Below are 13,010 nucleotides of genomic sequence, written 5' to 3'. Positions count from 1 at the left end.
GGGGGGGGGGGGGTGCCCGTGGACGGAGCTTGGGAATTTGCTCACTTTAGGCTACGAGTGGTCAAGGTCAAAGCTAATACAATGCACTGATAAAATCAATTCAAAGCGCTGCATTAGTAGCAGCCTTTTGGGATCCGGGGTAATAACGGGCCGGAAAAAAGAACAGACCTCTTCTGTTCTTTCCGAACGCGTTCTGAGAAGTGACAACTGAGAAATGGGGGGAAAATGTGGAGATCGGGTGCCTTTCGGGTATATGCACGTGTGACGTGTGCTATATCTGGCGGTGCAGATGTGTGCGTGCAGGTGGTATCTGGAGATAGCCTGTCGACGCTAGCTCGCTAGACACCCAGGAGTGGGATGCGTTCTGTGTGTGTGTGTGTGTGTGTGTGTGTGTGTGTGTGTGTGTGTGTGTGTGTGTGTGTGTGTGTGTGTGTGTGTGTGTGTGTCTGCCTGCAAAACAACGTATTTTTGGTATCAACGAGGGCTCAGCGAGGGCGAATCAGGAATGGGGGAATGCATTAGAACATGAATGTGGATAAATTCTTGCCTGACAAATCGTCCGCACTGTCCACTTCAATAATTCAGGCAATGGAGCGAATCTCGTTTTGCTCTTTTATCGGCTGGGATATTTGTCACATGGCAATAGAGAGGCCTGACAGGTCCACGGATTAGCTAGCGGGAATCCGGGATAAATAATGAAGATTCCAAAGAGGAGATAATAATGTGGTACTCAGGGTTCCGAAATAGCAGTTGCGCACGTGGCGCCACCTCCAATGGATCAGCTGGAAGTGACTTGGAGTGGCTCATAATGAGAGCCGCGGCACGTCACATCCTCTTAGCTGGTCTCGCTGCTGAATAGATTGCTCGTAGGCCTCTAATTCCTTTTCTCAATTCAACACAATAAGGGAAAATAGGTTTAGCTCGACGGAGAGGACGAGCCATAACATCACGGGTCATAATAAGTGTTGGCACTCATTTATCATCTAATAGCATTATAGCGCGTGGAGGGGAAGGTGCTGACATGGATGTTAGTCATGCAACAAAGCGAGATAACACAATTGCTGCACTTATGGCGCTTATCATTGAAATAACTGATATAGCCGCCGAGCCTCACGGCGTCTGAGTCTAATCTGGCAGCCTGATTGAGTAGCACGGAGCGATCGCATGTTCTAGCTGGTCTGTCCCCCGCCCTCCGTCTTACGGAGCTGTGGATTATTAATTTAGAATTGGTGAAGCCGGAATCCATGAAATTCAAAACATAAATCATCCACTATCGTTCCCAAACGGCTCCAGGGCTCTTCTGCTGCACAGCCCGGAGACATTTTGTAATATAATGGATATAAGAGGTAAATATTCATGAATGTGCTTCAGTCAAAACCTTAAATGCAGATTTCTGTTTGATTAGATTGGAAAATTAGTTACAAGGTTGCCTGTCAATACAGCAGTAAAGGTGTGTGTGAGTGTTAGCGTTAGGTATTATTATTAGAGCTCCTCCCTCTCCATGAAACTGATCTTTCAGAGAACAGCATTCATGAGCGAATCATCTTTAACCTCGCTGTGGTTTGGAATTCTAAACTGGAGGCCTTGTGTTTGTGACGTAGCTCCTGTGTGCCTTTGAGCAGCACGCAGCGTGAGCCGCCGCGGGCTAATGTGACAATGACACGCGGATCTATACACTCCTCCTGACACGGGGGGCCACCGGACTCACTTTTCATTTACGGCCGCAGACAGACGCCGGGTCCCGGGGATCCTGTTGGAAACGAGGCAGCAGGATTAGACCGGACGGTCTTTGGCTCCGCTCGGAGGCCGCTAAAGGGCTCGGTGTCGTGCAGCGTGTGGAGGAAGTAAAGACACATTTAGCAGGAAGGTCTGCTCGCGTCCACGCTGCCGAACGGCTTAGAAAACAGAGAGCCCACGGAAAATCACCAGTCAGAGGTTGTGCGCTTGTTTACTTGTTGGTTTTCTGAGCTCCTCGCGGAATAAAGCCTAATCAGGTCACCTTTACAAAGGCTCTCAGCCCAAAGGTCGGGCCCTGCGAGAGAAAGGCCACTGCACTCTGCAACGCGGCCAACGTGACGTGCCCTCGGTCGCAGCGGCTCCACGTCCGTACATGGCGCCATGACGCTAGCACGCTAGGCTAACGCAGATGGTGTCTGATGATGTAGGAGACTGGACCGCTGTGTTCTGTCTTGTTTTACAGGGTTTTTTGTTTTCGTCCTTCTTGCAAAGATTTGAGCCCAGTTCCTGTGTATTTGTGCCATCTGTGAATATGGCGTCTCATCTCTCCATCAGAATATTAATTGGGTTGGTGCGAGGGAAGCTGGGTGCGCTTCAGAGGCGATCGTCACTAGGCACAGTTGTTTGCCGGCCACCCCTCCGGCACGCGGCAGCGCAGGTGAAGCCTCTTTTTCTTCTGGTGAGCATCTACTATCATCTCCAGGAAGGAGGGATTTTAGGGAAGTCAGCCCTGAAGCGCAGCTCGAGGCTTCAAGTGACATAAAGATAATGTGCGTGTACTTAATGCCGCAGTAATACTCCTTTTGCATACAGAAGCAATTTCACAATCGCCGTGTTTCACTCGGCAAATCCTCGGCGATGTCAGAATCCCTCGCGGCGGCGGTACACATAGGTAAGCAGCGCGCGTGTAATCTGCTCTAAACCGATTTGAACACAGCCCGATTTATCTTTAATGGTCAGAATCAACTGTAATCCATACGGGTAATGTATATTAATCAATCGCTTAATTGAATCATTACTTAAAGGCTTTGTTAATTAATTCACTGGGATGAATCAATCACAGGCTGTGGTGCTTTTCCAAGGTAATCTGAGCCTGCTCTAAATGACCCCCTCGTGTCCTGTCTGCAGGGCCACTTTTAATGTGTCTGTGTCAAATCTTCTGCGCACGGCTGGTTTCTCCACATTTCCGAGCAACTGCGGTCGCATCCAATGCGTCCCACAGCGGCATTTGTAAAGTGGTGAATGTTAGACAGTGACCCTTACGCCCATTAGGCATCTGTAACTCCCAGAGCCATTAGGTCTTTAAGACACAGAACTGATCTATTTTGTAAAACTTTGATTCAGCAATACCAAAAAGTACTGTAAGTACTGTAAGTTCTGGCCCGGTTTAGCGAGGTTGCTCGATTGCGCTCTTCCTGGATGCATGTGTAGGAAGGATCGGTTGATTTTAATAACCGCAGCTGTCTGTCTGATTAAGACGAGGGGATGCATCCCGGCATCCTGGGAAGAGGAGTGTTTGGCAGACGATGCGCAGACGATGAACGGTAGGACAGGAAGAAGGAGGGCCGGTAGTTCCAGAGGTTAGAGACCAGAGGGGCCATTTGTCTGTCAGCTTGTCAGCTGGTGCAAGAGGGATCTAGTCAGATCAGCGTTTTCCTCCGAGGGAAGGTACTGTAGATCCTTCTTGCGCTGTCCCCTCCCATCGGCTGATCCCAACAAACCTTGCAGCGTGTTCATCAAGGGACGCTGATGTACAGCAGCTGAGTCTCATAACCTCCAGACTATTGATTGTGCGGCCGCCGGGGTGCTTAACTGCGGTACATTCACAAATTCTTAAGGAAATGATGGGTGAGGACTGCGCTCACCCCGTCGCGGTTTCAATTTGTGCTTTCCCGCTGGTGTCAAAGGTGCGTAAGAGGTCGCCCCCCGCTGTTCGATTAGCGGCCATGTCTCTGTTCATCCAGGCTGATCAATAGCTACTTAAGAAGTTTGATCTCCTCTGTGCCCCAGATCGCGGTTATTTTGAATGGATTTAGATACGAGGGTGTTTTTTTTTGTCTTGGCCCCTGAGGCCACCGCGCCGGGATAACAGGCTCGGTCACGCTTTATGGATCCGACGCGTTCGAAGTGTTTCTCCATTTCCATCTGACAGATATGTAGGTTTAATCTGACATTAGCTTGGCTGTAGCGCATTAGCTTCTGGTGTCAAAGAGGGAAGAATATTGCCCACAACCAGGCCGCTGCACCAAAACAAATTGCATGTTACTCTTTAGAAAACTAATGGAGGCTTTATCGATTCGAACAAGGCCAGCCACTTGCTTTGTCTCGGCTGTCAGATTGTGTCTGAAGCAATTTCATAAAGATCATTATTTTCTTTCTCATGATGTCTTGCAGCTAAACAAGATCCTCCTCATTCATTCCTGCCTTTTTACTGCACACGGCGTCGGCGCTCTGTGCTACGATTGAAAGTGATTCAGATGAGAATTTCAATCGGTAAAAAGAAGAGGAAAACGCGTCATATCTTTGTTTGTGGCACCCCTGAATCGATTGCTCGCGGGGGTGGGGGGTTGTTGCAATCCTCGATTGCAGAGAAAATAGGTCCGGCTGATTGTAAAGGGCCGTAATGAGGTGGTGAAGCATGTTTGTCTTCTGATGGCGTTAATGCACGTGCAGGGAAAAGGTGCTGACATGGCGGTTTGTCACGCAACACGTCTGCTGCTTATCGTTGACATAATTGGGTTGGCCGAGCCTCGCGGTGTCAAGCGGCTCGGTCGGCATTATTCAAATGACTCCATGTTATGTCTTGTTTGTTCCTTGGCCTTGTGAACTTTCGTTTTTGTATCTCGGATGCGTCTCGAAAAAGCAAAAGTCTCGTCTAGAAACAAAGCGGACGAGCTTTAGTTGAAGACGGAGGCACGTTTCGAATTAGGCTTGTGTTGACGCAGATCTGAAGTTTGAAACAGACTCCCAGGCTGAAATTTGCACCCGTGCGGCTGTGGAGTAGCTTGATTTCGGACCGTTGTCTTTCCCTCTCCCCGTGTAACCGCCACTTATAGTTTGACGCTCGTGTTTACAGCTGTGTCGATACAGCAGCAGGGAGAGTCGAGAAGTGGGAAAAAAACAAAACAAGCAGCGATTCTGCTTCATCACAATCATTACGGTCCATTCCACATGGGGGAGAGGAACTTCATTATTGTACCTGCAGGGACTGTTAAAGCCAAACTCATGAATACAGAGAGCTTTCTTCCGTGATGTGTTGTTTCTGTAAAGCATTGCTCCTAGGAAATCTTTTCCGAAGGTACAGTCTTCACTTAAAAGCATTACACACACACACAATAATTTACAAGTCATGCTGGGTGAGTGTTAAAGCAGCCGGGGTTTGCTAGCACGGGCTCTGCTATAGTGTTCTTTTCTTTCATTCTGAATGCACTCATGCGTCTGGCTCCACCAGCTAACGCAGCCTCCGCTAGCCGTCCTCACTGTACCCAGTGTTGTATATTTCAGATGTTATTATCACCAAGCAATTCACAGCGAGGGCGTTTTTACCACACATCGTGAAAGACACACAGAAAAGGTAAAAATATCATATTTTAATAATGAAACGTATTCAGCAAATGAAATCTGCCAGGCTTGCACATTTGGCTTGCTGAACAGACAATAAATTATACCTCGCACACCAGCACATAAGCCCAAGGATAATACCACATCCAATAAGTTGGGAGGAAATAGGACTTTTGGGGAATGTAGGGAACACAATGCCCTTGCTGAAATCAAACGGCGGCGCTGAGGAAACACTGGCGTCTGGGTCCTGTGTGGTTTTACCTCAGACGTGTGCGTTTTACCCACGGGGTCGGCGTGCCGACGCGAGCACCAGGCTGACACGCAGAGGTGCGGTGAGAGATACAAATGCAAACATATGCATGCGCACGCCCACCGTCCGGCAAATACACGCTGGAGCATAATAGACTATATGCACAATCTCATGTTTGCTTTAGTACATTGCAAATTCCTGCAGCTCCAAGACTAATTCATCAAACAGACTGTGTTAGGGAATTGCATGGTGTGTGTGTGTGAACTTTCATCCACTCACACACACACTTCTTCAAGATAGTGAATAAACGCTGCGAGGGAGTGCAGATGTACGCACACAGGCACCGAGGCAGCCGTGTATACATATGCATACGCAGCCACAAAGGGTCACTTGCCCACACACACACACACACACACACACACACACACACACACACACACACACACACACAATACAGAGGGCGGCAAGTTCTTATGGGACTCTGGAGAGGATGAAATATTGCTGCAGAGCCCACACACATGCACACAGTACACAGCAAACAACACACGCACACACACACACACACACACACACACACACACACACACACACACACACACACACACACACACACACACACAGAGGCATCACTGAAGCCATCTTGTCAAAGATAGAGATGCATGTGAACAGAGTATGTGTCTGCTACATCTTCTTCATGTCAGCAGCTTGATAACTTGACATACAACATGCATACACACACACACGACGTCCATAAAGTGTTAGCATCATCTGTCATTTGCTTGCCACACATTGACAGATACAGTACATATCCAGTTATGGTTTGACATACTTACAAGACTTGACATAATCACACACACACACACACACACACACACACACACACACACACACACACACACACACACACACACACACACACACACACACACACACACACAATGCACAGGCGATCTGACATGCAGGCGCATAAAAAGGCAGAAGTGACATTATGGAAGGGAAGCAGAAATACAACCAGCCACATCTCAGCTCTAATAGTGTCTGATAGGTAAACAGAGCATAGCCACCCACCTGCCTTTTGGCCCAGGTGGAACCACTTGAGCAAATTGCCTCCTTAATTGATGGACTTGAACTGGCTGCTATTTGTGAGCTGGCGAGTGCGTGCGCCGGAGTTTCTGCTGGAGCGTGTGGCCAGGGGTGCAGTAATGGAGGAAGGAGGAATCCGTCAGCAGGTAATGAAATAATTGGAACGAGCGGCTACACATGCAGGATGAGACACACACACACACACACACACACACACACACACACACACACACACACACACACACACACACACACACATACACACACACACACACACACACACACACACACATTGCTGCCATTGATTGGCGCCCGCTCTTGTATGCGCAGTCATACACGAACGGCGAGCTCGGATAACAGCCCGGATGCACCGTTTCCCCCGGTTGTAGCTACAAATGTACTAACCTGGTGGCTGAATATGGACAGGCTGTGACAGCAAATGAGGCAGAAAGGAACAGACAGATAAAACGCAGAGATGGAGAGACGAGCGGGAGAGGAGGAACGGACGCTATATTTATATCGCGCACGGAGAGGAGTAAAAAAACATGCAGCAAAGGACAGAAAGGAGAGTTAAAGAGTAGATGGTGAGGACGAAGGAGCAAGGAGGGGAGCTGGAGAGGGAGCCAGAGAGTCACAGGTTGTTGCTGATGGGTTGCTTCCTGAAATAAATTCTTTTTGGGGGAGGGTTACCATGGCAACTCAGGTAACGGCAGGCAGGGATTGGCTGTGCCAGTAACCTGCACCAACACAGAAAAGAGAGCGCGAGGGATAGGATACAACTTCCAAAGTGTGCTTTAAGCAGCACAAGCAGTTTGTGATAATCCAGTGCTGTGCTTCATCGCTGACATTGAGTGGCGAGTGGCATGGCAGAGGTCAAAGGTCGTGTCTGAGTGCATACTGAAGGTCAGGCTGTGTAACGCCAGATATAAAATGTTAAACACATGCAACCTTGGACAGAAGTAAAGTCATTACATTATTCAAACTTGCACACAAAGGATCAGGCATCAAAGCAGCACTTGCTGTATTTGGATAAGTCTGTGGTCTCAGATTGAAGAAGACACATGGTCAGACGAAGGTGAACTGCTTTTGCTAAACTCAAACTTGTCTAATTGTTAATAAATCCTACTTTTTTATTTAGTTACATAGTTACATTTAATTGCGGAAGTTCCTTCATTCCAATACAGTATTTGTACTAAGCTCAACTATTTTAATCTACTTTGTGCCCTCGGCAGTAGTCAATGTCATCAGCAGCTTCCATGATGAACAGGATCTCTCATGTTCTCTTCTGGATGGTGAAGGCGTGTACAGTAGCAGTGTGGAGAAGGTCAGCGATCACACCCTGATCTCTATGGGCTAAACATGCTCATCATGCAGTTTGAAAGAGTATTATGTCTACGGTAATTATAGTATTGTGTCAAAAATGCTATCATGGACCTAATATAGGAAAGGTTTTTGGGTCGAACCCCAAAATAAACCTTCTTTTTTACACATTGTCTAGTGCATCATATGAATGAAATCTCTCACTGTTGTGTTTTCAGTGTAGAGGGTATGTTACTGTAAGCGTCTGATAGGAAAGGTTGCAGGTTCAAACTGTGTTTACTGTACCGCTTTTTTTTTTGCTTTGTGCTATCGAGTACATCATATGAATAAAACATAAAGATGTGTGTCTTCAGTGTAGAGGAAATGTTATGTGCCTAAGGTTTCAAAGGTTCCTGGCTCAAACCCAGTCTTTTTTATACTTTATACTATTGAGCGCAATAAATAAATAAATTACGAAGTTGTCCTTATGTTGTGTCATTGGTGCAGAGGAAATGTTACAGTATGTGCCTCTGATAAGAAAGGTTGCTGGTTCAAATCTTAAACTTTTGTTCTTCTGAGCACTGTCTGTACAGTAAAGTTGAGGATGTACAAATCTGTGGTTGTATAGTGTGGGTCTTTCCAAGACCAAAGTTGCTCATTTAAAACTACGAGAGTGGCAATGTGGTGTCTAGCAACGTGTCTCTGATAGTTCAGGGGTTAAGTATACTGTAGTTACTTTAAGCTTTGATGTTGTCAATCCAGACTGATGAAAACGGTTATATATTATAATGCTAACTTAGCCATTTTCCCATTGTTCTATATAGTAAATGACATGGATTAAGTATTATGTTGCCTTTTTTAAGAACTGTTACGCACCTCTAGTGGACAAGGTTGCTTGTTCAAACCCTAACCCTTTTCTTTTGGATGCATTGTCCTATAGAGTATATTAAATGTGAAGCTCTGTCTCTGTTGTGTGTTCAGTGCAGAGGAAATGTCAGGTGCATCTGATGAGACAGGTTACTGGTTCAAATCTGGTTTTGCCTTTTTGAGCACAGTTAGGAATGATGATTAGGATAAATCAAAGTAAACTTTGTTATGTAGAGGAAAGGTACAGGCCTTTCCAAGGACAAGGTTTCTTGTTCAAAACACTGTAGTAGGAGTCTGCCATCGGGAACCAGCTACAGTACCACTTCAAGCTTAAGAGAACCAGTAATCAAGCACACACTACAGTATGAGTATGGCTGAGTGAATGTGAACCACTAACTAGCCACAATCTTAGGAAAGTAAAAAATAAATTACCTTTTTTATTGCTTTGTAGTTTCCTTTGTTTTGGTACTGTAGGTTCCAAGACATCTGTGGTTTGAACCCCAATCAAACCATTTTCTTACACTTTGTCCTGTCTACTACATCATATAAATAAACTATGATGGTGCCTTTATGAATGTCTTCAGTGTAGAGGAAATCTTGGGTATCTAAGGTCAGATGGGTGTATGGTTCAAACCCCCAGTTGTTCTCTTTCTTACACGTTACATCTTATTGAGTGCATTAAATAAAATATCTAGAGTTGATGTTTCCTTCTGTCACTGGTGCAGGAGAAATGCCATGTACCCACAATAACGAAGGTTGTTGGTTCAAACCCCAAAATAAGTTTTTTTCTTACACTTTTTCTGCATCTTTGGTGTGGAACAAATGCTACAGTAGTGTATGTGCCTCTAAAGGAATTAGAGTAGTTATAGTTTCATACGCTTTGTCCATCATACTGTATATTTGAAATGTGAAGATTGGTCTCTGATCTTCAGAGAAATGTGAAGATCGGTCTCTGTTGGATGTTGGATCCTCCATATAGAGGATATGTTACAGTAGGCATCTTTGATAGGAAAGGTCACTGGTTCAAACCGAACCTGCTTATTTTTATATATTATAAAAATGCAATGTAAATGTGCGTCTTTCTGCACATTTTAACAGGGTTTTGGGACACATCTAACAAACACCACATGAAATAAATAGATAATATAAATGAATATTTCTTATGGTGGCCTGTTGGCACAGTGCGTAGAGCATTGGGCGAGGAAGCAGAAGGTCTCAGGTTTGAGCCCTGCTTTTGGTGCTAGGTGTGTCCTTCAGCAAGTCATTCAGGATACTTTACACTAGCACACAGTGACTGCTCACACAGGGACTGCTCACCCCAGGGGGTAGGTTAATTTCCCCAATGTGGGATCAATAAAATTAAATTATATTATAATCTGAACGAGGTATTTGAATAAATTAAAATCTCTTTTAAATTTCATTAATTAAAATGTACATTACTCTTAGAAAATTATAAAATAAATCGCTGTGGTCAAAACAATTATTTGTGTTGTATGAAGAAAAGGTGATAGGAGACAAACACACACCTAGAACTAGAATTAGTTTCCCATCACTAGTGAAATCCTGTCCAGACATGTTGGTGGACAGTGTGTACAAACCCAAAACACTGTGAGGTCACCAAGGAGAAGAAAATTGTCAAGTATACAGCAAAACTTGACACACTGGCACATCTCAATTAGCAGCTGAATGGGTCAGAGTGGAGGCTAGACATCTAGAGTCCTTCAGGAGCTTTGAGGCACAAAACCACAAGAGAAACTGTAGCGATGAGCTCCACAAGCACAACAGCAGGATTAAACAACGCTAAACAATGACGACTGTTTGCAGCAGTGGTGGTGGTGTGTCTGGAATGTTCTTAATAAATACAAAATCTACAATATACAAAAAATACAAATACAATATCTATTTCACATGACAGCAACTACAACTAAAGGTAGTGATGGTTTGTGTGCTGTGCTACAGCTAATACCACTGATTTTACAGAACTGTCTGCAACAAACCTAGCAACCTAGAGTTGCTGTCTGCATTAAGCCCTGGTTTTGTCGAAGATATTAAAATTGTAATAAAATTTAATATTTAAATCATTTAAATATACATGTATTGATTGGTTTTTCAATTAAAAAGATTGCTTACTGTAAGTGGGATTTGTTGGGTTTTCTCTACAGCTGTGGAAGGTGGTAAACACCACTGTACCTTGTGCCTTAACATGAATGTTACTGAATTCAACTATAACTCAATCCAAATCAACTAACAATCAAACAACTGGAACCTGAAACGGGGCTGGAACATAAATAATACGACACATCCTACATCGAAGCACCTTCAGTTCCCAACAGTACAAACTGAAAAGCACTAAACCTCTGAATCAAAGAGCAGAGAGAAGAACAGCAGTGGAGCATTGTCCTTTTGCCAAACAGCAGCAACAGCAGTGAGCAGCTTGGCAAAGCCTTTAACATTCACACATGCTTCTCTGCTTCTCTCTTTGACCACTGTCCTCCTGGATCAGGTGAATGAAGACATTTTACAGGTTAAAACACACATTTGCAACGGATTTGAATGTAATGAATGTATGAAGTTGAATGTAAATAAAAGTTTCGAATGATCTAATCTGATCAGAATCATCAAACCCAGGCCGTGATGATGCAGAAACAGTTGACGCACTCCAGCCACGAGGCCCAGCACTGTCACACATCAGAAGGAACCCAAAGCCTGCTGCACCAGCATATGGTGAGAGATGCTGTACAATGAGTGTGAGGCTCTTGTCCCGGTAACCATTGGCGGTCAGGGCACCTCTGCCTGGCACACAGAGGTCTGTGTGGCCTCCTCAGCCCACCACTGACCCATCGCCAAACCCGTTATGCTGCAGGATGTTGCAGGAAGCAGAACGTTCCCCACGGCGTCTCCAGACTCACGTCCGTCACATGTGCTCAGTGTGAAGCTTGTCTTCAGCCATGAAGAGCACAGGGCACCAATGACAAATCTGCCAATCCTGTTGTGTGGCAAATGCCAAACGGATCAAAACAGGCTGAAGCAGAGGCTTACAGTAGCAGACACATGCACATTAGAGGCCTGTTGGAGGTCATTTTGCAGGACTCTGGCAGTGCTCCTCCTATTCCTCCTTGCACAAAGGAGCAGGTGGGGGTCCTGCTGCTGGGCTGTGGCCCCCTTCACACCTCCTGGTGCACAGGCTCCACCCTGAATGACCTGCACTACCTGAGAAACATCTGTGGGTTCCAGACACCTACCTCTAGTGGTGAGGGCTCAGGCAAATGCATTAAGGATGGGAAGAGGAAAATGTTCTCTCCCATTCCTTTACAGGGGTTGTCTTGATAACGAGCTCTAATCTCCACCCGTCGTCTGTTCCATTCGCGTGACAGATGGATTCACAATCAGCGTTGCTTCCTAACTGGACAGGTTGATGGATCCCAGATGTGTAATGGATTAAGATTTACATTGGAATATTGTTGTTCACCTTATTGTTTTGACCAGAGCTATTGATAAGCATTTTGTTTACAGTTGCCATTTTTAGAAAACGTGATTAGAGCAGTGATAAAACTACAACCACTGCAGTGACCCCTATTTCAAAAGGGCTCGTGTCAGGGACCCTAGGTGCTACACATGCTTATTATATGCGGAGTCAGAAATAAGGTTAATGTTGTTCCCAGACGCTTCCATATCAAACAGTCCCACATTGATATGCATGGAAAACAGGGTTAAAGTGGTTCAACTGAATCTGATGCTGCCTCGCTGAGAACTTGAGAACCACTGATAACAATGTCTTTACCATTTTAATAATACAGCATTGTGATCTTCACCGAACACACAGACACAGCTCTGCAGTCCAGGTAATAGAAGCTCTAACTACTGAGCCAACTCCATACTAACCTACTTAACAACGCGCTTACATATAAAGCCAATTATGGTTTGTTTATGTCGCTGCTTGTCGTCTTTTAAGACGTCAGCAGAACCGCACACATTAGCGATTGACTGGTTGCAGCTGTAGGAGTGAGTGACGTTAACGATTCTAATTAACAGACACAGGGAACAGCTTCGCCTTCGAATGGAAAGCGTGACGTCTTATTCTGCACAGGTTAAATAAATAACGCCGTACATTTATTTTGTTATCATCTCTCTACTTCAAGTAACACATCCGGTTGTTTATTTTGTTTACTCCACAAAGTAGCTGGACCCGATGGGAGCGTAGGAAACAGGGTTG

The 13,010-nt window shown here is 45.3% G+C and overlaps 1 protein-coding gene across 3 annotated transcripts in view; it reads left to right on the top strand.

Moving 5' to 3' along the window:
- Positions 1-13,010, top strand: part of tafa5a (TAFA chemokine like family member 5a) — an 89,695-nt gene that overhangs the window by 30,070 nt on the left and 46,615 nt on the right. The gene's annotated exons all lie outside the window — the stretch shown is intronic.

Source organism: Betta splendens, chromosome 9 (assembly GCF_900634795.4).
Source record: "Betta splendens chromosome 9, fBetSpl5.4, whole genome shotgun sequence".
NCBI lineage: Eukaryota > Metazoa > Chordata > Actinopteri > Anabantiformes > Osphronemidae > Betta > Betta splendens.
The sequence above is the reverse complement of the archived record's forward strand: the minus strand, read 5'-3'. Positions and strand labels throughout refer to the sequence as shown.